The sequence below is a fragment of the Tauraco erythrolophus genome, chromosome 1 (assembly GCF_009769465.1).
Source record: "Tauraco erythrolophus isolate bTauEry1 chromosome 1, bTauEry1.pri, whole genome shotgun sequence".
NCBI classification, from domain to species: Eukaryota; Metazoa; Chordata; class Aves; order Musophagiformes; family Musophagidae; genus Tauraco; species Tauraco erythrolophus.
Genome location: NC_141465.1, coordinates 51,699,017 through 51,714,630, shown reverse-complemented (window position 1 = coordinate 51,714,630; position 15,614 = coordinate 51,699,017).

The window sequence follows — 15,614 nt, the reverse complement described above, 5'->3', positions numbered from 1 at the left end:
TGCAGTCGTTCCACTTGCCATCGACTTTCCTTTTCTCTTCCGAGTGTAAATCAATATGCCTGCAACTGGAGGTAGAATCACAGCATCTCTAATGTGAAACGTGGGAGAGGCTGAGTTCCTAAATCCTAATTCAGAAAACCCCTTGAAAATAGCCTTAATTTTAAGCATGCACTAAAATATGTGGCTGTCAGCAGTCTCAGTGAACTGTGCACCCTTATGGAAACCACAGGATTTTGGGGAACAGGCCCAGAAGAGATGTCCTGGGGAAGGGTCACCACCAGCGCTGCTCCAGCAGCACTGCCAAACATGCCTTTGCCCAGTGTGAGATGCTGCACACGTACTACAGCTGTCTGACTGTGATTCACTGGGACAGGCTCTGGGTTAAAGATTTTTCACCTAACTAAATACAAACATCCAAACGGGAGTCTTGGGCAAGTCAGGCTTTTTGCTGTCCCTTGTAAATCAGACTCAGGAGCTTGTGAAGCCACTGAAAAAAAACATTTGTGTGAGAGAAACACTTAGTATAACCTCTCCGATAAAGGCTTTCCACCACCGCTAACCGAGTAGAGTTCAGAGCTGGTCTTCTAGGTGGTGGAGGAGAAGTGTAGCATCCCGACTCCAAAGAGCTGCCTGCTAGTTTCACCAGTCTATCCACAGTAAGTAATTAATTGCTGCAAAATAAAAGGCCTAAAATCCATCCCTAAATCCCCATTCAAGACACATAGTTAAACAACACTGGTGCATCTCAATCTGTGCACTAACCTGAGGCATCATCCCAGGGGCAACAGCGCAATGCATTCACGTCCACATACTTGCTACGTGTGCACTGGGACATTATGAACGTCACTTACGGAAAGAGGTGCTGCAATAAGGTACCTTAAAGAAGAAAACCATCTATTTCCATTCTAACTCACCTGTTGAAAAATATATTCAGAAAACCATAGAGGTCTGGTTTGCAGACAGCCAAGTGTGAAGTATTCAGAAATCATTTTAGGAACCTTAGAGTACGACAGAGAGCAGAGCTGGGCAAGTGGATTGCAGCAGTCAGCACGTGCAATTGCATCAGGGAACTGGGTGTGTGACCCCCCAGCTGATGAAGAACTGCTACACAACAAGGCAGAAAGGCCACTCCAGAGGAAGAAGCTAGAGGCCACTCCAGAGGAAAGGGAAGAGCTGCTATTGTGCTAACAAAAAAAAATGGAGGCGGCCCCAGAGGTGCCTTAATAGTAGCTGAAGACAAGAGTAGTGAGCAAAAGAAAGGATGTGAAGAAGCAGAATACCCAGGTGAGACTCATATTTCTGAAATTAATCACCACTTTTGCATTTGATATTTCCCATGATCTTCAAAGAAAATGACACTTTTGACTAGAGCCGTTGTCAAATCTACAACCACATCTACATTTGTTTTCTCGCACATTCACTTTTTTATGACTCCATATGTTTTTGTCTCACCGATTCATACTTGGGAGTCACTGCTGAAGCTGCCCATATCTATTCCCTACTCCACACCCTCACCTGTCCCACCAGGCACCTGGGCCACCAGCAGCCTGTTCTTCCCTCACGCGAGCAGATGTAAGAAACTGCTCCCTGTTTCCTCAGTACTATTTTCCCCTCAGATGACATCAGCCACGAGACTAAGCATCAGCTTCTCGTATCACTGCTAGCAGATGAGGAAGGGGCTGGCCTCCAGGTACCAAGGGCCACTTGTGACCACAGCACAAGCCCGTTGCCCAACTCTTCCTAGCCACCTCTTTAGTTAGGAAGTAATTCAGACACATGTGAACATTAGCAGCCAGTGACTCTTAGATGCAATTTGGGTCTGAGACATTCAAATAGCAAGTACAACAAGGAATCTACAGAAGATCTGGGCTCCTTTGGAGCTAGAGAAGATAGGTTACGGCACTTAAAATAACACTATATGCCCGCATTAGGCCCTTCCTTACTGTCATGAAATTTCTCTGCCCCTCTCAGAAAGAGGAATGAGTTTGTTTCAAATTTATCTGACAGGATCTTGTACGGCTTTTGCAGCAAAAGCCTAGATTTAGCAAAGATGACAGAATTTTTATCCTGTACTCACTGAAAATGCTGATTAAAGAAAAAACAGAAGAGTGAAAGAGAATCCCCCTGGGGAAATAAAAGTTTTTCAGTGGCCTGTATGTTCTTTATCTTGATATTAACTGCGATATCTTTAATACTGTCCACATTCTAAGTCTGCAGAGCACAACAGATTTTCTCCTTGATGAGACACAATTACAACTAAATTGCCAATGGAAAGATGTGAGTGTGTGCAGCTGGGCTTGAGAGCACGTGCAGACACAAAAAGCAGTTTGATACCATAGAATAAGATGGATGCATCTTCTAAGTGATCAAAAGTAAAATAGCTCATCATGGTTCTACTTACACTGCTAGCTCTAAACTCAGGAGATAATAATCACATTGAGATGCACAAGATTGTTCACCTCCCAAAGCTCTGGCTTCATGCCTCCTGTAAATTCATTAAGACTTCACTATATCAGTTTTGTTCGATTCCCATGTAGTCTGCAGGGACGGAGGTGGCACAGAGTTCCATGGCAAGGGGACAGTCACCAGGAACTCCTTCGTGTGAAGCAAAAACTTAATAGATGTCTCCCATTGTCTGTCCTGGCTGTCACAACACGTACCATGCCGTGCCTGCCCCTGACCTGCAGAGGCCCTGGGGTCATTCTCCATCTCCATGTGTAAATCCTGCCCTTGAGCTGCAGCAGGCATAGACCCACACAGCATGGCGTTGGGGCATAGCAAGGGCTTCCCAAGGGGCAGGGCCTTTCTGCTGCCCACCGCTACAAAGGGTCGAGTCTCTAGGAAAAGTCTTTCTCACCACTTTCTGAAGCTGGGGGACTTTTTGCCACAGACAGGTTTTGTGGCTCTGAGCCCTCACAAGGGTGTTTCCTGGGTCCCCACAGGCAGCCAAGGGATGAAATCTTATCGAACAGCAACAGCATGCATATTAACTCCATCTCAAATTGTTGAAAGGACCTGCTGGGTGTAGCTTCTGTGGCAGCACTGCTGCCTTGCTCCACCAGCACCCTCCACCATCTGAAAGCAGAGTCGCAGCTAAATCCCAGGAATGGCTACCACTGCTGTGGTCCTCCAGATGGGTTCTTCGTGATTTTTTATTGTTGCTGCTGCTCTTGGTAATTCATTTCCTCTCCCAAAGATGACTGAAAGACATAAATTTACTGTACTAGTTAATTCATTGCCTCTACAAGGGCAACCATCCTTCTTCCTCCTTCATGCCCACACATCCCAGTTATGGTCCTTCTGTGTGACTGATCCTCTTCTGCCAGAGTCCTAGTATCAGCTCTTCCCACTATAGCATTTGTTATGTTTTTCTACAAAGAAAGAAATGTCTTCCTGACACGTTCAGGAAGATAACTTTCTGGTGTCTGCCACCTCCTCAGCTTTTACTCTCCCCACAAAGTAAATATGCTTCGCACTCCCCCAGAAGGGCGCAATAGCTGTGAAGAAATGAGTTCTTTTTGCTCAGATTTGGCAGTCAGATACTATAAGCACTCACGTCTGTTTTCCCCCAGTGAGAAAACTACGAAGTGGCTGAAGCTGCCGTGCTTGCTGGCTGCAGCTCATGGCCGACCTGCATCTCCACTTCTAAGTGGACAGATTTTTCTCAATGAGGCTACCAAAAAAAAAAAAAAAATCTGCAGAAAGAAGAGGAAGTGCTCATGGTTTGGGGTTGGATTTTTCTTAATCTCTTTATTTGCGCCTGTTTACCTGCTTTTGGTGACAGGTTGGGGCAGTCACAGCAATGGAGAGGGTAGCATGTGGCATCACCATCGCACAGCTGGTACGTAAGCGCAGGTGGTGGCTGAGCAGGGTGAAAGCTGCAGAAGAAGCTACAGCTGCCTTCTTTCTCAGTGCACCTGCCCCTGCAAGTGGAAATGCAGGCATACAACAGGGCAGGTTATTTTTAAAAAAAACCTAAGGCAAACACGAAAGTTGCACTCTGGTCTCACGTTCGCTTCAGTACTGCCAAACAACCTCAGTTGTGTTCATCCTCTTTCTCTCCTCCCTCCTGTTCTGTCTGTTTGGCGTGCAAGCTCAGCAGAGAAGAGCTATGCTACAGCCTCTGTCACCACCATGGTGCAAATCATTGACACTTCCAGAAGCATGAAATCTCCAGGGATTTCCATGTCTTTGCTGGTGTCCCTGACATCTGTTGAATGCAAAGGAGGTGCAGGTTCCCGCCAGGGCGTTTGGGAGCGGAGAGATGCTGAAAGATCACATCCTCTGCTCCTCTCTCAAAGGCTGTGGCTGATAGAGTTAACTTTTAATGACAGACAATTGTACTTGAAATAGGAAAGAGGGAATGGCAGGGTTGTTTTCCCCTGCTACGTTGGGGACTACTGTTGGATTTGTCCTAACACTTTGCAGTCTGGTTCATCAGCTGCGCCCCGGTTTGAGAGAGAGGGAGTCGTCCCACACTGCGCCTGTGGGGCTGGGGTGGGGAATACAACCTTTATGGATCATGTGATTTCCCCACTTCAAAAAGGAACCCACAGGCCTGATGTAACACTTTTAATTAACTTTTTGTACTCAGAAATTCTCAGCTGACTTTGAAAGAAATAGGCCAGTTTACACAGTGATGATTTTGGCCCCAAGAATATAAACAGTTATCTCAAATATGTCAGTCTTCAGTAATTTCTCTGGACATGTCCTCACAGTGAACCAGACAACATCAGAAACGACCTCAGCCTTTTGAATGTCAGTGTGGGCGATGAATTAATTATCAGGAATTGTATGAGCTTTCGTTAAGCATAAAAGATTATTTACAGCAAGCTATCTTAAGTTTGAGCTGTGATGGGAACAGTCTGACTCACCTGCACTGCCTTTTATAAAATCAATCCCAGTAACTAACATGGTCATCACCTTTGTAGATGTCTTACATGGAGGAGGAATACTTTTTAAATCTTGGCAATAGCAGTCATTAGCTGCGAATATGATCCTTCCAGGAGTGTTTGTGTACTGAATTTGTTAAAGTTATTTTAAACTTTGATAACATCGTCAGCATCTTCCTCTGTATATTATGCCTGTCTTTATCCAGGAATGCAGCTGGATTTCTCATCCTGGTCTTCAGGTCACAGTAACTGTACAACCATATCAATAGATGTAAGTGGAGTTACAATGAAACAGTATTTGCATGATAATTCACAATTTATGGTATCAGCTCATTTACTTTGACATTGCCATTTTCGAAGGCCTTAGCCAAATGAAAGACATGGCTTCAGCAGAACAAGAGAGACGGTTTTGCAACATCTTTTGATGGTTTTGAGATTCATGCATCAGGAAAACAATGGTTATTTGGTCAAGGTATAGGTTTGGCCGGTCCCTACCCTGAGTAGATGCTGAGTATCAACACCAGTCCGTTGCAGTCACAGGCCAGGAAGCAGCACGCAGTGAAGCTCACCACAGCGCAGGTTTCTGTATTATTTCCTCCTTTAAGTATGCTCAGTCATACACATGGGGTCTGTCCTGTGAGCAAATCCATATGAGTCATCACAGAAAAGCATCACAATGAAGAGAGATTGGGCTTTATTTTAGATGGCAATTCTACTGACTTAGAGGAGAAAGATATAATAGCCTTTCATGGTCCCATATTTCAAAGGGAATCTCTAAGGAGGAGGAGTAGGAATTTTACAGACACACTGTGCAACTATAAAACCAATTTTTCTAAATTACCTACAAGCATAAGTATTGGCAGCCAGAAATATATTTAACCCCTCCATTTTCTTCCCCAATTCTTTCTGTTATTAATCCCAGTACAAATGAAACACATGTACATAATCCTGCAAACATCTCATTTAATTCAAAACAGTATCTGTTTCCTTTTAAGGCAAAGTGAAATATGTGCTAAAGACGCAGGACTAATTTCATCTGTTGGAAAATATCCATTTCCCCAGGCACACAAGCATTTTAGTTGATAATTTTAATTTTTTTTTCTGCTTCAGTATGGCATGCTTGCTCAAGTCTAACCTTCCTTCTCTGTGTAAAAAGCATTATACACAATGCAAACAGACGACAATTCTGCCTCTCAACTAGTTTTCCTGTCATCTCGGTCAACCAGCAGCGTGCGTGGTTCGCCAGAACAGTGCCAGGTAACCGCTTCCTGAGAGTCATTTCAGTCTGTATGAGAGGGCTCCAACCAAGTCTGACATGCAGCCAGATAAGCTAAGACAGATATAAAATTTTTTTGTTATCATGTCCATCTGAATAACACTGCAAGAAAGACAGTGAGCACCAGGAGCATTCCAGTCACGAAAAAGGATGATATCCCCTGTCCTAAGTGGGATTCAGCTGCAGGGAGTCTGCATTATACAAAAGGGAAATGTAGCCACAGCAGTGTTTCTCATTAAAGCCATGGCCCTGAGAACAGCTGCGTAACATAATTTATTTTGGAGAGCAAAGAGATCAATAACTCATAAACATCTATTTGTTGTCTTTCATATCTCTCATTCAGTTTGGGAACATACTTATTAACCTGAAGATATTTAAACAAAACAAAAACCAAACCAAAACAAACCCACAAAATTTTACCTGGCTTTATTTTCAGGAATCCAGAGAAGGATCTGTCAAGGGAAACGACATCTGTTTTGAGCTAAGGAAAGGCATGTGCTACGCATGAGCGGAGCTTGTCGGCGGCACGTGATTGAAATGCTTTGGTTCGGTTACGTGACATTTAACAGCCCTTGAACACAACACACACATTGGTGCATGCACACACAGAGCAGGCAATTGGAGTGCTTGTAACAGAGAGGACAATATGTAAATGTTCTTTCTTTATATTTCATAAACCACACAGACAAAAGAAAAAGAAAGGGGCTTGATAAGAGAAAAGAAAGCAGAATAAGATAGGAAAAAATTGCCAATCATAGAATCATAGAATCGTTAGGGCTAGAAGGGAGCAGAGTTAATATCACAGAGTTGTCCTTTCTCCTCTAGCAGTGCTGTCTTCCATTATTCACAGACAAGAATCAGAGCAGGCATAAAACACCATTAAGCAAGATTACTATATGCTGCGCCTGATGGTACGAATTACACCTAAACCTCTGGGCTGACTCAGCTTTCCCAGTACAAGCCAGACCTTTCCTCTTCCTATTTTAAAGATACCACTGGGTCATTTACAAAAACATGAGCCCTGCATGTTCTCATCTGCTACAGTCCCTCTTCTCTTACCTATAATAAAGTTTATATATCCAGACCATCTGCTCTTTTGGCAATTGATATTTGTAGGGATAAAAACAGCAAAAAGGTGTTTGAAAGAGAGATTTCACATCATGCCCAGGTGGGCAATTTCTTTCTGAATGCTGGAAACTGCACATAGGCAGCTACTGCTAGAAAAGCCACAAGCACAAAAGGAATAGAGGAGGCAGAGTAGAGGTAAGTAAAGTGGGTTTCTTGTTGCTTTGCAACGACAATGAGAAATCAAAGCAGATATCACAGGAAACTGGAGTTAGTGTGGATGAAGTAGATTCCTCATAGGTGCCGTGTCTGGGATGGATAGCATCTCTCCAGAAACGTGGAGGTGAACCTTGATGTACCAGCTGAAGATGATTTTGGTCCTCAGCCTTCTGGTGATTCATCACCCTCTACCCATCTGCTTCTCCCATGGCAGGGCTGGCAGAGGTCCACATGCACAAGTGTCTCAGGCAAAATCTAGTATTAGTCTGAAGTAGCTTCATCAGCAATTTGAGCTCAGTCGCAGGATCACATGGAAGGAGACCTTCTTTTGCTGACTCCAGGACAGTGATATCTCTGGCAGAGGAGCAGAGCAGGCAGCTGGCAGGAATTCTCTTAAACAGTCACTGCAAGATTTCCCACAGGTGATGGGCCAGCACCCAAACCTACTCTCCCCAGACTCAGGCCCTGGTCTACCTGCCTCCGTTGGAAGGGAAGGGCTTCTTACCCCCAGTGTCTGAAGCCCACAGGCCATTCCTGAATAAATACAGAATATTTGTTGCTCCAGTATAAATGTATCCTGAAAAGCCATACTGTAATTCTGTCATGTTGAGCTGAGGTCTCAAAAACATCAGGTCTGTTGTTTCCAAAGCCTGTGAAATAATAATAATGAAAATAGAATCATAGAATGGTTTGGGTTGGAAGGAACCTTAAAGATCATTTAGTTCCAGTCCCCCTGCCATGGGCAGGGACACCTTCCACTAGATCAGGTTGCTCAAAGCCTCAAACAACCTGGCCTTAATAATAACAAAGAGATACTTACCAGCTTTCACTGGGTCTAGAATGAATTGTATGTTGTTATATATGGGATCAAGCTATTGAAAAATGAAGGATAACTGCCCTGCAAGAACAATTTTGTCCTGGTCATCTGATTTCCTAGGCCTTTTCAACCAGTTCAGATCAAAGGGCTTGCAAAAGACATGAGGCAAAAGGCTTTCTCTTCTCTGCACAGCTCTGACTGTCCCATGCCCACAGACAAACCCTGCCAGAGACCCCAGGCACTCTGTGCAGATCCCCAGCTCCATCAGGCATCTGGCCAGTGCTGAGCTGGTGGCTGCAGAGCCTCATCAGAGTCTCTGTGTTTTAAGCAAAAATTATTTTGATTTGCCCAGTTGCTAAAATTAAACATCGCCTCTCACCTCCCCAGTATCCACTAAAATGGAAATTGGACTGAAGCCTGGTATTATGTATAATCTACAGAAGGAAAAGCAGGCTTCTGAAATTAGTACACATCCTCATTTTGAAGTGTTATGCCTTATTTCACACCACAATCAAATGTATGCTGCTGCTTCAAATTTCAAAAGTAGGTTGAAAAATTTAAGTACACTTTCAATCTGTATTAAGTAAGAGAATAAAAAGGGAAGACTATATATTTATTTTTGTCTTTTACTTTCAGTTTATTGCTGGTGCAGTGTGACTGACCTTAGCATCTAACATGTGACTTTGTGCCAACAGGTCCGTTATTTTATTTCAGCTGTTCTCCATATTTGGGCTATATTTGTGATGTATTTGATGGAAAAAGATATGTACGTACACGTGTGTGTACACATATGCATACATACATGTTTGTATGCATGCTGTTCCCCACCTATTAGTCTTCTAAACATATGGAGAGGAAGAAAAATTGTTTGTTGTTTTTTTTTTTTGTGAGGCTGCGGTAATTAGAGCTATTGCAATTACAAACAAAATAGAGGATGCAGGCCTTTCACAGGTCAGACGCATCTCTGTGGCTGTCGTATGAGCACAAAAATAGCAGCCTCTGAAAAACAATTGACTTCTCAGCTATGTACAAGGCTGTTTTGTGTCTGGCCAGTGCTCACTGCTCTCTGCACAACGGGCAACAAACAGCTGCTTCTTCCCACAGGTTTGGACTTTGTCTAGTATCCCAATTGGCTCCTTCAGGCATTTTCCTATATTTCCTATTAAATAATGTTGTTGATGAGCACAGGCTCCCTGCAAGACTAGCGCCGTTAGGGATACTACTCAAGGATGGGAGGAGAGGTGCAGTTGTGAAGTGGCTCAGCCTTCTGTACTGCTCACTCCTACTCCTTTCTCCCTTCCCTAGCACCAGTCTGAACTCCAACGGGACCTGGTCAGCCCAAAATTGTGCCCCACATCCCAAGGGCTAATTGAAAAAAAAGGCAGATTCATAAGATGTGATGGATCTGATACATTTTGTGGTGCAACAAAGCACACTGTTAGCAGAGTTGTCCTGGGGGTGCAAAAGCAAGGGGGCAGAAATGCACCTCTTTTTACAAGCAGGACAAAAAACCCACCTGGAGAGTGTGAGCCTGCGAGAGCTGTGAGTGTGGGTGGGTTTATAAGGATGAGGAAGCCTCACACGAATGCCTGCCCAGGTCTCCTCGCGGCAGCCTCTGCGGTGCTGCCACACAGCCCAGAGCAGTCCAGATCCCCTCTGAGAGACCAGAGCAGCCTGCAGTCCCACCCCATCCCACTCCACCTCGGCAGAAGAAGAGCAAAAGGAAGCTGAGGGAGAGAGGCTCTCCACGCACCAGTGTCTGCCTGATAACAAGCCCAGTACCAGACTCACTCAAGCAGATCTAATTCTCCACTCTGAAGTGTAGGCAGACAGATGTGTAAAAAGCAGTGTGAGATACGCCTGGGAGGAAAGACTTCGCACCCACTCTCCCCACCATGCGTGCAGCACGGATGTATGAGCAGCGCAGAGGTGACCGTCAGGTGCATCGCTTTCTCCATGTCTGCAAGGACGTACCGGGCATATAAACTACAACATGCAGGACTACACCTGCCCCAGGGGTGTAACTCTCCCACTGGCTGATTTGTGTGAGGCAGCTTGTTTGTTTTTTTCTGAAAGCCCAGCTCTAGTAGCGTATGACATAGATGAATTTCTGGTTTCGGTTCTTTTAAAGTACAAACCCTGCTTTGGCTGGGAGGCAGCTCCAGCTGCAGCGTGAATGACAGTGAGGGGAAAAAAAGGCAGTCAGCTACTGCTAGTGTGGGATGTGGCCAGGAGAAAGACCTCCCTGTCGGCTGGTTCTTCTGGAACAGGCCGGGCCACTGGCCCTTTCCCCAGTTTTGCCCCTTCATGCCAGAAGTAAATCCGCACTTATTACAGGGAGCAGTCTGGGAACTCTGTTTTTTGCCAGTTACCAGCTCCCAGAGGGCACGTCTTCTCTTGCAGAGTCTATTCAGACCTAGGGGATAAACAGAACTGACGTGCAGGGTGACGTGGCCAAGAGACTCTGTCCATTAGTGAGAGACCAGACTGACTCTCTGGAGAAGTACAAGGTCCAACAAAAGTTAAGGACTGTGCTCCAGTCTGGGAAAGCCAGACCCACAGCCATGGCGGCATTATGCACGTGCTGAGTTCTGGGCACATACACACACACACACACACGCACCCTCCTCTGCTTCAATTTCTTTTAGTGAAGCAAAAGCTTCCTATAAGAAAGCTTATAAGTGTAAAAGTATTGAGATAATAATATATGAATAGAGATAAGCCGTTTGAGCGTTGATTTCCTCCAAATCTGTTTATCCACCACTAGCATTCAATAAAGAGAAATGCTGATAATATTTAAAAGGAACTGCTGTTATTTTATTGTACTGGAGGGAAAGGTCATTATATATCATTAACTGCTTATCTTGATTATGTGCTTTGAAGTAGTATATGGTGTGTGAGGCAATATGTCTGAATCCATGGGAGATCGGCAAAGACTAAGGACTTGGCAGCATTCTAAAACAATTCTCAGTTTTAGGTAGTAAGAGCAGTCAAACAAGCCAATAAAAGTCATGAAAACAAATATGAAATTTGAGCTTAATATGACCTTAATTTGAAAGTGGTTTTCCACCTTTCTTTACTACAAATATAAAGTGCCTATCCTAGCCCAGTGCCTGGGCTTTAAAAAGGAAGGAAACAAAAATTAAAGAAGTTTCAGCGAAGAGCTACGAAAGTGATTCCTGGAAGCATGCCAGAGAGATTAAACTAAACTCGGTCTATTTAGTTTATCAAAGAAAAGCTTTGCAGCTGATTTGAGTGGGTGGAGACTTACAGGGAATGGGAGAGGACTAAGGAGGATGGAGGCCACTTTCCTGAACCCTACCTGCCCCACAGGAGCTGATGTGTGCCCAGAAGGGTGCTGGGCTATCCCGCACACGCTTGACCACAGGCAGCCACTTCATCGCCTTGAGGATCAGGAGAGAAGCTGTGGGACAGGGGAGCAGCAGCAACTGCGAACCCAGGCACTAACGTAGCAAAAGCCAACAGCTAGAGTCTGAAGCCAGAAAATGTCAGACCACAGCTAAAGCAAGCTTTCCAACACAAGCAACAACAAGCCACTGGGGCAGCATATGTACAGTTCTGCTGGATTTTTCTCTCCTTTTATTACCATAAATGAAGCTTGTGTTTCTTTCATTAAAGGTACAAGCACAATCAGAAATTATGGTTCAGACAAAAAAGTGATTGAATGAAAATCTTTGGCCTCTGTCATGCAGAGAGTCAGCACAGAGGGTTGCTCTGATCTGTACAGTCTGTGAGTCTAAAGCATTCCTTCATAACAGCACAGGCGGGTGCAGCCGGGACAACACGCAGCATATGACTGAAAAGAAATAATTTATTCTCTGTGATACAGGATGAATAAATTTTCACACCATTCAGATTCTTTTTTTTTTTTTTAACCATCCACCATATGCCTGGAACTGGAGAGGAGCGTGCAGAGCGAGCCTGCATCTGCTTCCTCCTTCATACTGTGCGTGCTTTTTATAAAAGTCCTTCCCTAGAAAGCAGCAGAAGGCACCGCCGGCAGTAGCTCCCTGGGTCTGGGTGAACATTTCTGCAGGGGATGCATGGTGGTGAGAGCCTATGCAAGCATGCAAGGAAGAGCTGCAAGACCGTGGCGTAGGTGACGCATCAGTGCCTCCCAGAACAGCTGGAACAGGGAAAGTTGACAAAGCTGAACATCTTCAAAAAAGAGGAGAAAGAAAATATTCATCTTGCTAATTCTCCTATGTGGGGATAAATGAGTACGAGTCTTCATGGTGAGTTGCTTCTGGATCCAGCAATCTACCTTTCACTGCTCACAAGCAGGTTTTAAGAAGAGGAGAGTAAAGCAAGTTGTGGCAAAGGTCAGCTTTTATTATATCACTATTTACCGAGCAGGCTATATTAGAATTGTAGTCTCGTAAACAATACACACAACTATGGCCTTTTATTTGACTGGCGAATTCACCCAGCTTTACCCAGCTCTCTGCTCAGGGTCAGCTGGAAGCCATGGAACTATTAGCCTGCTTTGTTTATTTGGCTTTTAAATTTCTTCAGTTTTTATCTCATGTCATTGGGCCTTATGTCCAGCAGTTTTTATAGGGTGCTTGCAGTCAATGGACTTGTATGTGTCATAGTTGTTTTGAGTAATGATGGCATATTACCACGCCTAGAAACATTAGCTTGCTTGCAAAATTGCTTCGAATTTTACCATCAAAGAACTTGCCAACTCGCTGTTTTTTTAATAAAACGATAATGGTATTAGTCTAACGTCAGCAAAAGGAGCAATGTATCATTCATAGCATTCGCACTTAGTTCAGGTGACTAATTATAAACGACATGCTTCAAAATCAATTTGTCACAGACTTACGAGCACCTTGTCCCGGGCACTATAGCCCATTTACCCTGGCACTTCCACAACATCAGTGAATGGGAAACTCATCACCCAATAAACTCTGCAATTATTCTTCAACCAGCTCTAGAATTGCTACTTAAGTGCATTACTATCACTGCACAATAGATAGGATTAGGTCATCAAGTTTGCGTTCTGTGCCCAGCTTGCATGTATGACAGGGTTTATTTTCTAAACAAAAGACTGTTTGTCAGTGTTACTTTTGCTCTAACGCACGCAAAGCCAACTGGATAAACACAGAAGTATTTCTGTACCACCTAGCTGCTCTGCGGTGCTCTGAGGCGGGGCGGAGACAGTCCTCTCTCAGCTCCCAAATTGCATCGAGCAAGGCAGCGATTCACTCTGCAGAGCCCAGCCCACCTTGTCACTTGTCAGTCCAGAAAGTATTCGAGGGGAGTATATCGTATCGTAATTTGTTCAGCTAAGTTTCTGGGCACCAAGACAGCCAGATGGTTAATTCCAACTTTTTTTTTTTTTCTTAAAAAAGGGCGAGCGCGGGGGAGGGATGTCCCTTGGCACCAGGCTTCTGGCGCAGCAGGCTGAGCCCCAGCGCAGCAGTTGGGATTGTTGACCCAGTGAATGTGCCCAAAGATCCTTTTCAGCCGAACAAAACCATCCAGTTTTGCCATTAGCATATCAGAGGTGGGGCGGTGGTGGGAAATGGCGCAGGCAACAAAGCCGGCAGCTCGGCGGCTTTGTCTGACTGCGGCTTAGGGAGGCAGGAAAAAAAAAAATTATAATTGGCCATTTGCCTGCAATGACAGACAGATGTTGACATTTTTCTCCCTTGGCTGATCAAACCCCACCTCGTCCCCGGGTCCGGAGGAATGCTGCCGTCTGCCCCGTTCAGGCAGGCAGCTTTCTGCCCGTTCTCCAGAGCGACGAGGCCCACGTTTCCGTACGAACACGTATAACCCGTGCAGAGAAAATGGAGATGGTGGGAGAGATTGCCTCTAACTTGCTTTTTCTTTTATTTTTATTGTCACACTATAAATTGGATCTCAAATAAAGTTTTAATTCCGATTCAAAAGGTCAGTCCATGTAAATCAGTTAAACACTGCACCCCAGATCACCTTTGTCCCATGGAAAATCTGCAGGAAGAGACCAACCTACCAAAGACAGCCTTCCTTTGCCTCCTTGCCAGAAAGAGAGGTTTGGTAGCCGCACAGACCGCACAGAGTTCACACTCCCCAGCACCATAGAAACTGCAGAGGGAAAAGTTCCTGAGCTCTGTCAAGCCAGGGTCTGTAGACGTGCCCTGCCGCTTTCAGCTCTGCTCTTCTGCCCTCCTCCTGGCACCAACCATCAGAGCAGCGCTGGTGCTGCTTCCTCCTGACCTGGCTGCACGCAATGCTGGGGCAAGGGGCAGGAAGGATCTGAATCATAGATTCATAGAACGGTTTCAGTTGGAAAGGACCTTCAAGATCATCTAGTTCTAGCCCGCCTACTATGGGCAGGGACACCTTCTACTAGATCAGTTTGCTCAAAGCCCCGTCCAACCTGGCCTTGAACACTTCCAGCAGTGGGCATCTACAACTTCTCTGGGCAACCTGTGCCAGTGCCTCACCACATTCACAGTGAAGAATTTCTTCCTTAGATCTAATCAAAATCTCCCCTCTTTCAGTTTAAAGTCATTGCCCCTCGCCCTATCACTTCATGCCCTTGCAAAAAGTCCCTCTCAAGCTTTTTTGTAGGCACTCTTTAAGTACTGGAAGGCAGCTAGAAGGTCTCTCCAGAGCCTCCTCTTCTCCAGGCTGAACAACCCCAACCTTCGCAGCTTCGCAGCCTCTCTTCACAGGAGTGGTGCTCTGGCCCTCGAATCATCTTTGTGGACCTCCTCTGGACTTGCTCCAACAGCTGCATGTCCTTCTTGTGTTGGGACCCCCAGAGCTGAATGCAGAGGCAACGTAATTCTTTGTACAGCATTCAAATCAGCCAGCATGCTCAAAGGACAACTTCACATCATTTCCATTTGCCACTCAAATCACAGAACGATCCCTGGAGGTAGAGCAACTGCCAGTTCAGTGCATGTTAGACTTTCCCTAGAGCCAAGTAATACTATTTTTTCTGACGTCAAGCTTAGTTGCACTGAATATCTTATCTATCACTTTTCTGTACAAAAAAAGGCTGCCTACATCCACAGTTGTTATTCTGCAAACTTTTCTCTAAGCAATAGCCCTCGCTTCTGTAGGAGCACTGGGATGAAGCATAAGGACATGAAGACTGCCTAGGAAATATCTGTGAATGCCTGGCAGTGTTGCAGAGTTGAGCACAGCTGGTCAGCGGTAAGGCTGAGCCTTGCCTGCCTCCAAGTCACACACAGTGTCCCAACAGTCCCCAGCAGGGAAGGGTGCAGTGCAGATGCCAGCAGCAATGACAGTGGGCAACCAAGCAGTGTGTACTACGGACATGGAGCTATTTCCTGTGCAGTCGTCACTGTTCTCTCATTCGTCA